The sequence below is a fragment of the Hyaena hyaena genome, unplaced genomic scaffold, assembly GCF_003009895.1.
Source record: "Hyaena hyaena isolate Hyena2069 unplaced genomic scaffold, ASM300989v1 scaffold_866, whole genome shotgun sequence".
NCBI classification, from domain to species: Eukaryota; Metazoa; Chordata; class Mammalia; order Carnivora; family Hyaenidae; genus Hyaena; species Hyaena hyaena.
Genome location: NW_024081499.1, coordinates 763,943 through 776,007, shown reverse-complemented (window position 1 = coordinate 776,007; position 12,065 = coordinate 763,943). Strand labels below are relative to the sequence as shown.

The 12,065-nt window shown below is 31.3% G+C and overlaps 1 long non-coding RNA gene across 1 annotated transcript in view; it reads right to left on the bottom strand.

The window, feature by feature from the left end:
- The window catches only part of LOC120222339, a 53,717-nt gene that overhangs the window by 35,046 nt on the left and 6,606 nt on the right, over positions 1–12,065 (bottom strand). The gene's annotated exons all lie outside the window — the stretch shown is intronic.

The window sequence follows — 12,065 nt, the reverse complement described above, 5'->3', positions numbered from 1 at the left end:
ATAATTTTATTAAAATCCTTATAATTATAATCAAATCTTATTAAATTATTATAATTCTTGGGAAGATCAATTATTAAAATCTGTTTAAAATTATTAACCTTAGGCATGAAAAGGATAAATAATTTAAGTTTCTAAGGGGCAGAAAGGAACTCAGGTCTATATTAAAATGGTATATATCTAACCTGGATTTAGATTCACTTTTCAGCCATCTTGCTTAATGACTCGTTCATGATAGGCATTCAAATTAGACCTATTACCCTTCACACAGTCAAGTAAGTTGCCTAAACCAGGGACTCTCCAAGGTGGATAAGTTGAATGCTTTCTTCATTCTAAGATCTCCATTGCAAGATATTCTGCAGATAGTACATTGAAATAATTTCTAGCTTGTGATAGGGAAAACACTTCTTTCAAAAACAGGAATATTTTAATTTTATTTCTAAATGGAGAAAAGATAATATCCATTTTACCAGAAGACGTTGGATAGTTACCTGACAAAAATGACAGTGATTCTCACTCCCACAAAATGTTATTCATTTTGAAGAATCAAAGGAAGACAATAGTTGTACTAAAAAAAGCCCCACAAAGTGTTCCCTTATATTGTAATACCCATATTGTTATTTTATCTGCAGAAGCACAATTGGAAAGATACCTCATGTCTTTTATTTGACTTGCCTTACATTTGGTAAATTTTTTGTATACTATGTACTGTAACCATTCACATGTTATTAAATATGTCTTTTAAGCTGTGTTAATAATGAAAACACGCATATATTCTCTTTTGATCTGAGATGACTCAGAAAATATTCCTACCAATCATTTATCCTAAAGCAGTGGAGTTGGTAATTTGCATAGTTAATGCTCTTTTATTCTCTCTTTCTTTGTACTTCTTCCTCTGTCACAAATACCATAATTTCATAGTAGTGTCTCTCAATCTCCAAAAGGAAAAATGGGGGAAAGCCCCTTTTGTCACCTGAAAATTTATATTCATGGTTAGCATGCATAGGATTCATCATCTTCATCAGAATATGCCCAAAATTATAAGATTCTTTAGATAACGGTAATTATTCATTATGTCAAAAAGTTAGTATTGCCAGGTTCAGAAACAGTTGAACTAGGTTAAATTGGCCTAAAATTAGTCATCTCTTTCCCAGCCCCATTATGTAACATTTAACTTGTTGATTCCTACTCAATGTCCTATGCCCTCACCTTTCATGGGATGCAGTGATTGCATAAGAATCTCCATCCTAATTGGGTAATCTTGCAGAATTAAGTAATACAGTCTGTTCCACCTTTCCAACCTACTCAGTTTCTTCCCCTAAAGACTTTCCCCATGACAACTGTCATTTTTCTGGAAATGCATGATTCTCTGGGAATCATAAAAAGATTGTTGCTTCTAGGTTAATCTTCAAGGGAAGATAATTATAATTTTAATTAAAGTTTGGTATACAAATGATGTAGTAACTTTGTGGTGACAGGGTGACATTGGATTTAAGAATGCCTAATATTAATTTTGTATTGTTCTCCCAGAACGTAGAACAGGACATGGCTGTCCTGGAAACTCTAGAAATATGAAAGCCCAGATTTTATTCCCATCTCTATATCCTCTAAACCTTTAGGAGGGCAATTTATCTTTGCTTATATTCAAGTTCTTTCTAATATTAAGGATTTGGGCTACATGGAATTCCCAAATGCCATTTATAGGAGAACTTATTAAAACAAAGCAACACTAAAGATTATTAATACAAACCTACTGAATTATACTCCACATAGTAAAACCCAAGAGTATCTATTAAAAAATGAACTCCCCAAATTTTTATGAGCAGCTACATTTGGGAAACACTATTTATCTAATTTCCTATTCCCCTATCACATTTGCTAAAGATCTAACTCTAATACTATTAATTTTAAATATATGATAGGCTGGTTAAATCATAGCTTGGAGAAAGTGAGTAACTTGGTGTCCCTCCATCCTCCTTTACAGGTACTGCATACACCACCACCTTGGGGGTACAACCGGCTCTCTACAGAAGAAATCTGTGCTCAAGAATTATTTCCATCCTAGAAAAATGTTACATGGAATAATGAAATGAGTATAAACTATTGCACCAGGAATGGATTTGAATTCCAGTTTCAGAGATTAGTTCGGAAAGAAGTTCAGGTACAACACTAATCCCCTTGTCTGGTCCTCAGATAGATAGGATCCAGCCCTCTGAATGCAGATGGCAGATTTTTTCTTCAAACACAACAGTTAGACACTGATTATTAGCCAAACATTATGACCCTAATGCTCTCAGCATATATGTTCTAATGTTAGTAGGATGCCAGATCATATACAGAACATCCAGTTAAATTTGAATTTAAGATGAGTAACTGATGTGTTAGCATAAATGTATCCAAAAACGGCATGTATATGGGTATCCCACACAGTATTAGAGATACACTAAATTATCCATTGATTCGAAATTAAAATTTAACTGGGTGTCTTGTATTTTTATTTGCTAACCCTTGTAACCCCAAATATGTGGTCTCTTTTTGCATAATGGAGCCCAACAAAGTTTCTGGGTAAAGGTGAAAAATTTCAAAGAGATTAAGGATGTCTAATAAGTTCAGTGCTTTTTAAGGTGGCAATATCTTGCCTATAAAGGCAAAAATAAAACTATTACATAGATAATTTATTCAAATGACCAAACTTCAAACAAATGCTATTTTCCTTGGGTGTTTGTGGGCACACGTTTGTATGATCTTAATAATTCACTTTCAGTTTCTGAAAACATCACTGTTTACATGGCTAAAAAAATATTAAGTGTTCAGGCTAAAAATATTTTTAAATGACAGCTATATTACATCATAGAGGATATTAAAAACATCTATATTTTGAGGTTTTAAAATAATAATTCACAGTTTGCAATATGGGGAACTATATGTAAATTATACTTCAACAACCGCTTGCAACTTCAACTTTAAAGCTGTTTTTAAAATCTTTTCCCATGAAAAAGAATTGTCTATTGATAGCATAATTGCCTTGTGACTGGATATGAGGAAACTTAGAATGAAACAGATGGTTGTCTGTAAAGTAATGCCTACAAAGTACAATTGAAAATCAGTATTCAAAAATAAAAACTTGGAACTTTTTCTTGATATAATTGTCAAAAGAAATCTGGCTTACAAATTGGAGAAATAAAATTCCCAGTATTTATTTTTCATAAATATTAAATAAACACAACTATATTTGTTGATATATACTAATGTTTTCATGTAAACCATTACAAATTACAGGGTCTTAAATGGCATGTGTGTTGTGTCAAATGCATCTTTTAACTCTACCTTTCAATGGTAATCCTCCAAGGTCTTCATTGGCTTATGAAAACCACAAAATAATCTTCCCATGCTCTTGATTAATATTTTATAAGCAGGCAATGATGAAAATTGCTACTATATTATCCATATATTTTATCTTAGGTGTCACTTGTGGATGATTTGAGAAAATAATACTTAGCATAGGCATTATTAATGAGTTTTACTTTGATCTCAAGAGAAGATAGTTTCTACTAAAATTTGAGCAAAAACTATTCTATTGAATGTTTTTGTGTCTTTTATTTTGACCAACTATTCAGAGGTTAATGGAAATTGAAAAAGCTGTTTCTTGTCCAATCTGAGGCATTGTTATTCAGTATGATGGCACGTGGAATTCTCCTAAATTGGGCCAAATTGACCTTTCTCTATCAGATTATATCTCCTAGGTCTCGGTTCATGTATTTGTTCATCCTTACTTGGATTTTACTAACCCAGAGAGAATGCATACTATCCAGAGAATCCAAAAATGGAGGAAAATCACACTTCTCTACAAAATTGAGAATATCTCTAGTCAAATTAAATGTCAGTATAAAATCACCCAAAACAGAAGAGGGTTTAAATGAATATCTTTTTTTTTAATGTTTTATTTATTTCTAGGAGAGAGAGAGAGAGAGAGACAGCGTGAGCAGGGGAGGGTCAGAGAGAGAGGAAGTCACAGACTCTGAAACAGGCTCCAGGCTCTGAGCTGGCAGTCAGCACAGAGCCCGACGCGGGGCTCGAACCCACGAACCGCAAGATCATGACCTAAGTGAACGTCAGACTAAGCCACCCAGGCGCCCCTAAATGAATATCTTTAACAAGAACTTTTTACAAAGGGTTTAGTTTAAAGTTAATTGCACTATCACAGTTGTGGCAGCAGATAAGCATCCTCATTCAGTTGAAATTTTAAAATAGCATTTATAACCATTTAATGAAAGGCAATTCAATTTGTTTTTTGGCAAATTGTTTCTCATCAAGATGCTGAAGAAAACTAACTTGTAGAGTGTTAATATACTAACATGCTAATTCCAAGTTACTAAAATTTTGAAATCATTATTAAAAAATATAGTTACCGTAACAAATTTTTACTAAATTGTTGGGTTCTGCCACCATAACTATTATTACCTGAGTTGATATTTCACCAAATGCTGGTGAGAATGTAGAGCAGTGAGAACAATCATTCACTGTTGATGGGAATGGAAAATGGTACAGATACTTGGGAAGATAGTTGATGTTTTCTTATAAAACTAAATATACTATTAACATAAGATCCAGCAATCATACTTCTTAATATGGACTCAAAGGTGTTAAAAATTTAAATCCACCCAGAACTCTGCATGCAGATATTTATATCCAGAATTGCCAAAACTTGTAATCAACCAACATATACTTAAATAGGTGAATGAACAAATAATCCATGGTGCATCTAGTCAATGTAGTATTATTCAGCACCAAAAATAAGAGAACTATAAAGCATGGAAAGACATGAACCTTAAATGCATATTCTACATTACAGAACCCAAACTGAAAAAGCTACATACTGTATGATTCCAAATAGATGATATTCTGGAAAAGACAAAACAGGACATAAAGACATAAGTGGCTTTAGGAATTGGGGAGGGGAGAAGCAGAGCAGAGCACGTAAGGTTTTTAGGGCAGTGTATAAATCTATGCATCCTGTGTATGATATTTTAATGATAGATATGTGTTATTATATATTTGTTCAAACCTATAGAATGTAAAGCACCAGGTCTGAATCTTAATGTAAACTGTGCACTTTGGCTGATTATGACGTGTTAATGTAGGTTCATCAATTGTAACAAGTGTACCACTCTGGTGAGTGATATTGATAATGAGGAAGTTATACACATGTGATGGCAAGGTATATATGGCAATCTCTGTACATTTCTCTCATATTTGCTCTGAAACTCAACTGCTCTAAAATAAAGTCTTTATAAAACATGAAATTAGCTGCAGTAGCTACCACAAACCAACATTATTCTCTGAACCCTTAACAGATGATTTTTTTCTTATTATTTAACTCAGTCTCAGGCATGCTTAATGATAGGTCATAATAGTAAATGTTTCTTTCATTAAATATATGAGTTTATCTTTAATTATATTTTCTAAGCATAAAATATAGGATTCTTTAGGATTGTTCTAGTCATTGGTAATTTATCTGAACTGAAACATAACATTGAAATTATTAATTCTTAATCAGTACTGGGAAATCAATACATATAGAATATGTAGGAATATACTTTATAGAATTGAGTTAGAAATTAGGTTTATGATTTTTTATTTAACTTACATTGGTAAGCATCCCCTCTACAGAACATGTTATTCTGGGTGCCTTTATTTAGTCTTGAGTTAAATGGTAACTATTACTCTCGAAATAATAACTTAAGCATCACAGAAACCAGTTGTACAATTTATATTTGTATAATTATGGATTATTGAATAGGAACTAAAATAGTCTTAAGTTTATAAGTGTGGTAATAATATTGATGAAATGTAGGAATACATTAAAAACTAAAAAAAAGCACCTATATTTCAATCAAACACTCATAGTTTTTTTTATATCTGTATTAACATTTTGGCATATATTCTACAGACTTTTAGATATGTTTGTAGGTTTGTGTTGAATGTGTCTGTATCAGAAAATAGGATGTATACTATTTAGTTTACTTTTCACATGGACTTTTAAAGTATAATCCTCAGAGAGATGATGGTCAAACCAATAACTAAAGGAACCTATATTGATTCAATATATCCTGTTTTGGCTGTGGTGATTTGATTGATATGCAGATCTAGAATTTTGGTAATTTTAAGATTTTAAATGTATCTATATTCACATAATGTCTACATTTTTTCTTAATGTTTATTTGTTTTGAGAGAGTGGGTGTGTACAAGCAGTGAGGTGAGGCAAAGAGAGTGATAGAGAATCCCAAGCTTTTTCCCTCTCTCTCTGCTCGTCTCCAACTTGAGCTCTCTCTCAAAAATAAACAAACATTAAAACAATTTTTAGAGGTTTGGAAAACATAATAAAAATGTACTAAAATGATTTATTAGTGAATCATTGATATGTTAAACATTGAGAATATACTGTAAATCAGGCACTATTCTGAGCATAAGAGTTGCAAGCACCCAAGAAGGGAGATAAGAGATTGCAATTTTTTTTTTTTTTTTTTTAAGAAAGAGACGATAATAGTAGAAGTGTTGACTAGTGGTTGAGTTATGGGCATATATTTTTTCTAAAATGATCACATATTAAAATATGTATCTGTAAAAAATACACTGTTATTTTAGCTCATGGTTGAATGAGAATTTGGTTTTTTTAATATATACAGCGTGCAAACACCTCCTTCAAGATACATAAAATTTCCATCACCAAGAAAATCCCGTTTCTATTCATTTACCATGACTACCACTATTCATCTTCCAACAACATAGAAAACTGTCATTGTAATTTCTGTCATCACCATTAATTAGTATTTTTCTACCTATAGTATAATACAAACAAAATAATATAGCAGGCACTCTTTTGTATCTGACTTCAATAGCACTGCATTGTTTTCGAGAGTCCTATCACTGTGTGTAAAAATAGATTGCCCCTTTAACTGCAGAATAGTATCCCATTGCATAAAGTGCAGCTTAATTTGTTCTTCTCATGTTGACCAATTTAGGGATGTTATGAATAAAACATCTATGAATATTGGTGCACAGCTCTTTTATGAACATATGTTTTGATTTCTCTTGAAGTACAATTGCTAGGTCAGAGTAGATATATGTTTCACTATATAAGAAAGTACCAAACATTTTTTCACATTCTTTGTAAAATGTTTACAATGTACAAGGTCTCCAGTTACTATATATCTTAACTAAAACTTGGTCTTGTCAGTCTTTTTTTTTTTTTTTTTTTTAACATTTCCTATTCTATTGGTTTTTCAGTGGTATCTCCTTTTGGGTTTTATTTGCATTTCCAGGAAGTGTAATGACATTGAGCACATTTTCACTTGCTTTAAGAGAGTTATAAATATTCTGTTGGAATACTTCAGTCTTTTGTGCTTCTTCACTGGATTAATTTTCTCTTGACTTGTAGAAGTTGCTCAGATATTCTGGATGTGACTCCTACTCCATTATATGTATTACAAATATTTCCTCCCAGACAGTGCTTTGCCTTTTTAATGATGACTTTTGATTAAGTATAATACATTTTAATTTTTTAATGTTCCTCTAACTTTATTTTTATTAATATTTGGAAATAATTCTGCCTTTACACAAAAGTTGCAAAGATAATACAGTAAGTTCCTGAATAAGCTTTATCCAGTAAGGTATTAATTTTAATGAATTAATGACTGATTGACAATTTCTAAGATAAGTGCACCAACCCAAAGGTCACACAAAGTATACTCCTTGCCTTATTCGATAATCATTAATGTTTTAGTTCTTTAATTTAGAACTATGATTTGTACTGAACTCATCTTTGCTTATCATGAAAGGTTTATTTTTCCTAAGTACATATCTCATTGTACCAGCATTACTTTTTTTTTAAAATAACATTCTTTTCTGTATTCAATCTTTTTAAGACCTCTGAGGGATTTTGATAGGGAATTGACTGCATCAATTCAAAAATTTGATGAGAATTCACATTTTTAAAGTTTTTTTTTTTTTTTTTTTACTTTTGAGAGAGAGAGACAGACAGAGAAAGTGCAAGCAGGTGAGGGGCAGAAAGAGAGAGGGAGAGAGAAATAGAATCCAAAACAGGCTCCAGGCTCTGAGCTGTCAGCACAGAGCCTGATACAGGGCTTGAACTCACAAACTGTGAAATCATGGCCTGAGCCAAAGTCAAACACTTAACTGACTGAGCCACCCAGGCACCTCGAGAATTTATGTCTTTAAAATATGGTTTTTAAATAAAATAAAATAAAATAAAATAAAATAAAATATGGTTTTCCATATACTACAGACATGGTATAGTTCTCTATTTCAACATTTTCTTTATGCTGCAAAATTATCCCATCTTCATTGTGGAGTTCTTACACGTAGTTGGCTAAATTCCTAAATATTTTACATTTCTGATAATATTTGAAATGTATGTTGTCTTATTTACTGAAATACAGTTTATGTACAGTAAACTCTACTTCTTTAAAAGCACACAGTACAATGATTTTTGATACATGTCTTAGTCCATTTTGGAGGCTTTAAAAATACACCATAGATTGGGTGGCTTATATATAACAAATTTATTTCTCATAATTCTGGAGGTTTAGAAGGCTAAGATTAAGATGCTAGCAGATTCAGTGTTTGCTAAAGGCTTGCTTCTTGGTTTATAGACTTCCATTTTCATGTTGCATCCTCCCATCAAAGAAGGAGAAAGGGAGATCTCTGGAGACTTTTTTATAATGATACTAAATCTCATGCATGAGCACTCTACACTCATGACCTAATGACCTCTTTATGTCCCCACATCCAAATACCATCATAGTCTGGCCTTGGTTTCAACATATGTTATGTGGGGAGACAAAAAATTCAGTCTATTGCACATGGAACAGCTATGTAGTGATCAAAATGTCAAAGAGCATTTTGATGACCCTAAAATGTTTTCTAAGCCTCTTCAAAGTCAGTCCTCTTTTCCCACTTCCAATACATAAAAGCACACTGATTATTGTCACCATAGTTTTATATCTTCTACAGATTCATGTAAACAGAACAGTAAGTTATATAGCCCGTTAAGAATCTTTTAAGATTTATTGATGCTGTCATATGTATTTATAGTGTATTGTTTTTATTACTGAGCAGTGTTCCATTGGGTCAATACCCTATAATTCACTTGTTCATGGACTAGTTGGTGAACATTAGTATTTAAGTATTATGAATGGAGTAGATTTGAACACATGCTTATTGTGACAAAAAATGCTTTCATTATTCTAGGGCAAAATGCAGGTTAGTAAATATATGCTTTATTAAAAAAATAATGGGACTAATGCTTTCTCAAATCATTAATATATTATTGTTGAGGATATCATGATTGATGTTAATTCCCTCAATCATATAGGAGCTTTCCAGAGGCATCATGCTGTGATTTTACTTATACTTATCTGGTATATAATGATGTTAGGCATCTTTAAATGCATTGGCCATTCATATATAATTTTTATTTTTTTTATGGTGTCATTTCCTTTCATTTCTTAAACATTTCATTGTGGTAAGATTTAATATGAGATATAATGTGATAATAAATTTTAAGTGTACATTATTGTTGACCATCAGTACAGTGTTGTGCAGCATACCTCTAGAGATTATTCATCTTGCCTAAGTGAAAATTTGTGTCTATTAATAATTCCTCATTCCACCCTCCCCACAGGCACAGCCAACCACTATTCCATTCTTTGATTCTATGAACTTGACTATATTAGATATTTCAAATAAGTGAAATCAAACAAATAAGTATTTGTTTCTCTATGGCTGTCCTCCACATTCATCCATGGTGTTACATATTGTAGAATTTCCTTTACTTTGAAAGCTAAATATTATTGCATATATATATATATATATATATATATATATTGCAATATATATTGCATATATATGATATATAGTGTTAGCATAATCTTGTTCCCATAGTATGCCATGGGTATTGGCCATTCATCATCTACTTTGTGATAGACGACTTATAGAATTAGTAATATATATTTTACATCTATAAAAGTGTGAAGGAATTTGATAGTGAAGTCATTGGACCTGAAGTATATTATGTGAGAATACTTTTTCTCTTAAATTTATTCATTTACTTTTTTAAAAATGGCTATAGGGACATTCAGGTTGTTCTTAAGTGACATGGATTAGTTGCAGCCTCTTAGGAATCTTTCATAAAAAGTTTAATTTAGTGAAACAAGGTTTTGATAATATTTATCTTCTATACTATTCTTACAATATTAGTAATTTCTACTCTTTCATTCCTAATGTTAATAATGTATACATCTTTTAAGTTTCTTTATCTTTTTGGAGTTTAGGAATTTTATTGAACTCTATAAAAACTAGCTTTTATTTTCATTGGTTATTCTCTATTGTTTTTCTGTTTTATATTTTTATTTTTATTATTTTCCTTTTACTGGCTTTGGACTTAATTTTGTATTTTATTAGCATATGAAAGTGGTGTTTATTGATTTGAGACCTTTGTTTACATGTAATATGAACATCTAATGCTACATTTTTTCCTCTAAGCACTGTTTTAGTTGTACCATGCAAATTCATGTTGTTTTATCTTCATTTATTTCAAAATATATTCTAATTTCCTATATTGTTTTATGGTATATTTATAGTTGACTTATAACATATTGATAATAAATGTATTTATATATGTACTTATATATAAATAAGTTGATAAATGTACTTATATGTAAATATTAAATACATTTATATATAATATATACTTATATATAAATACATATAAACTTATATATATTGCATTGTATATCGATTTGTAGTATATTTACTATATTGTTTTATAGTATGGTAATAGTTGACTTATGGTATATTGACAATATATGTATTTATATGTGTATTTATATATAAATACATTTCTATATAATAATATATACTTATATATAAATACATATAAACTTATATAATATATATTGCATTGTATATATATTGCATTGTATATCGATTTGTAGTATAGTTGGTCAAGAATATAATTTGTATGATTTTAGTCTCTTTAATCTTTTTAAAATGTTTATTCTGGGGGTGCCTGGGTAACTCAGCGGTTGAGAGTCCAACTTCGGCTCAGGTCATGGTCTAATGGTTGGTGGGTTTGAGCCCACGCAGGGTTCTGTGCTGATAGCTCAGAGGCTGGAGCCTGCTTCAGAGTATGTGTCCCCCTCTCTCTCTGGCCCTTCCCTGTTCATGCTCTGTCTTTCTCTGTCTCAAAAATAAATAAAACGTTTAAAAAATAAAATAAAAATAAACATTTGTTTATTCTGAGAGAGAGAGCATGTGCTCACAAGTGGGGGAGGAGCAAAGAGAGATGGAAAGAATCCCAAGCAGGCTCCCAGCTGTCAGCGCAGAGCCAAACCAGGGGCTTGATCTCATGAACCATGAGATTATGTCCAGAGCTGAAATCAAGAGTCTGAAGCTTAACTGAATAAGCCACCAGGCTCTCCTCATTTTAGTCTCTTCAAATTTGATAATACCTGTTACATAGCCCAGAGTATAGGCTAACTTGGTAAATGTTACGTGTATACTTGAAAAGTATATGTATTCTACTGTTGTCATGTGGAGTGTTATAAAAATATCAATTAGGGTAAATTTGTTGATAGTATTGTGTAAGTCTGTAATATTCAATATTCTTTTGTCTATATGTTCTATCAATTAGTGTTGACATCTCCAAATTTAAGTATGGATTTGTATGTTTCTCCTTTTAGTTCTTTTCACTTGCATTATGGATTTTGATGACTTAACTAGGTTTATAAACATTTAGGACTGTAGTGGAATCTTGATGTAATTATCTTCTTATGAAACAATATACTTTTTTAAAATCATTGCTCTTTTTCCTTGTTCTAAAGTCTATTTTGTCAACATATACAGAGCCACCAAAACTTTCCTTTGACTACAGTCTGTATGAATTATTTTCCCATTCTTTTATTTTTCCATGTGTTTGTGAGTTTCCTATAGACAGGTTTTAGGCAGATTTTTACATCTAATCTGAGAGACACTGCTTAATAATAAAG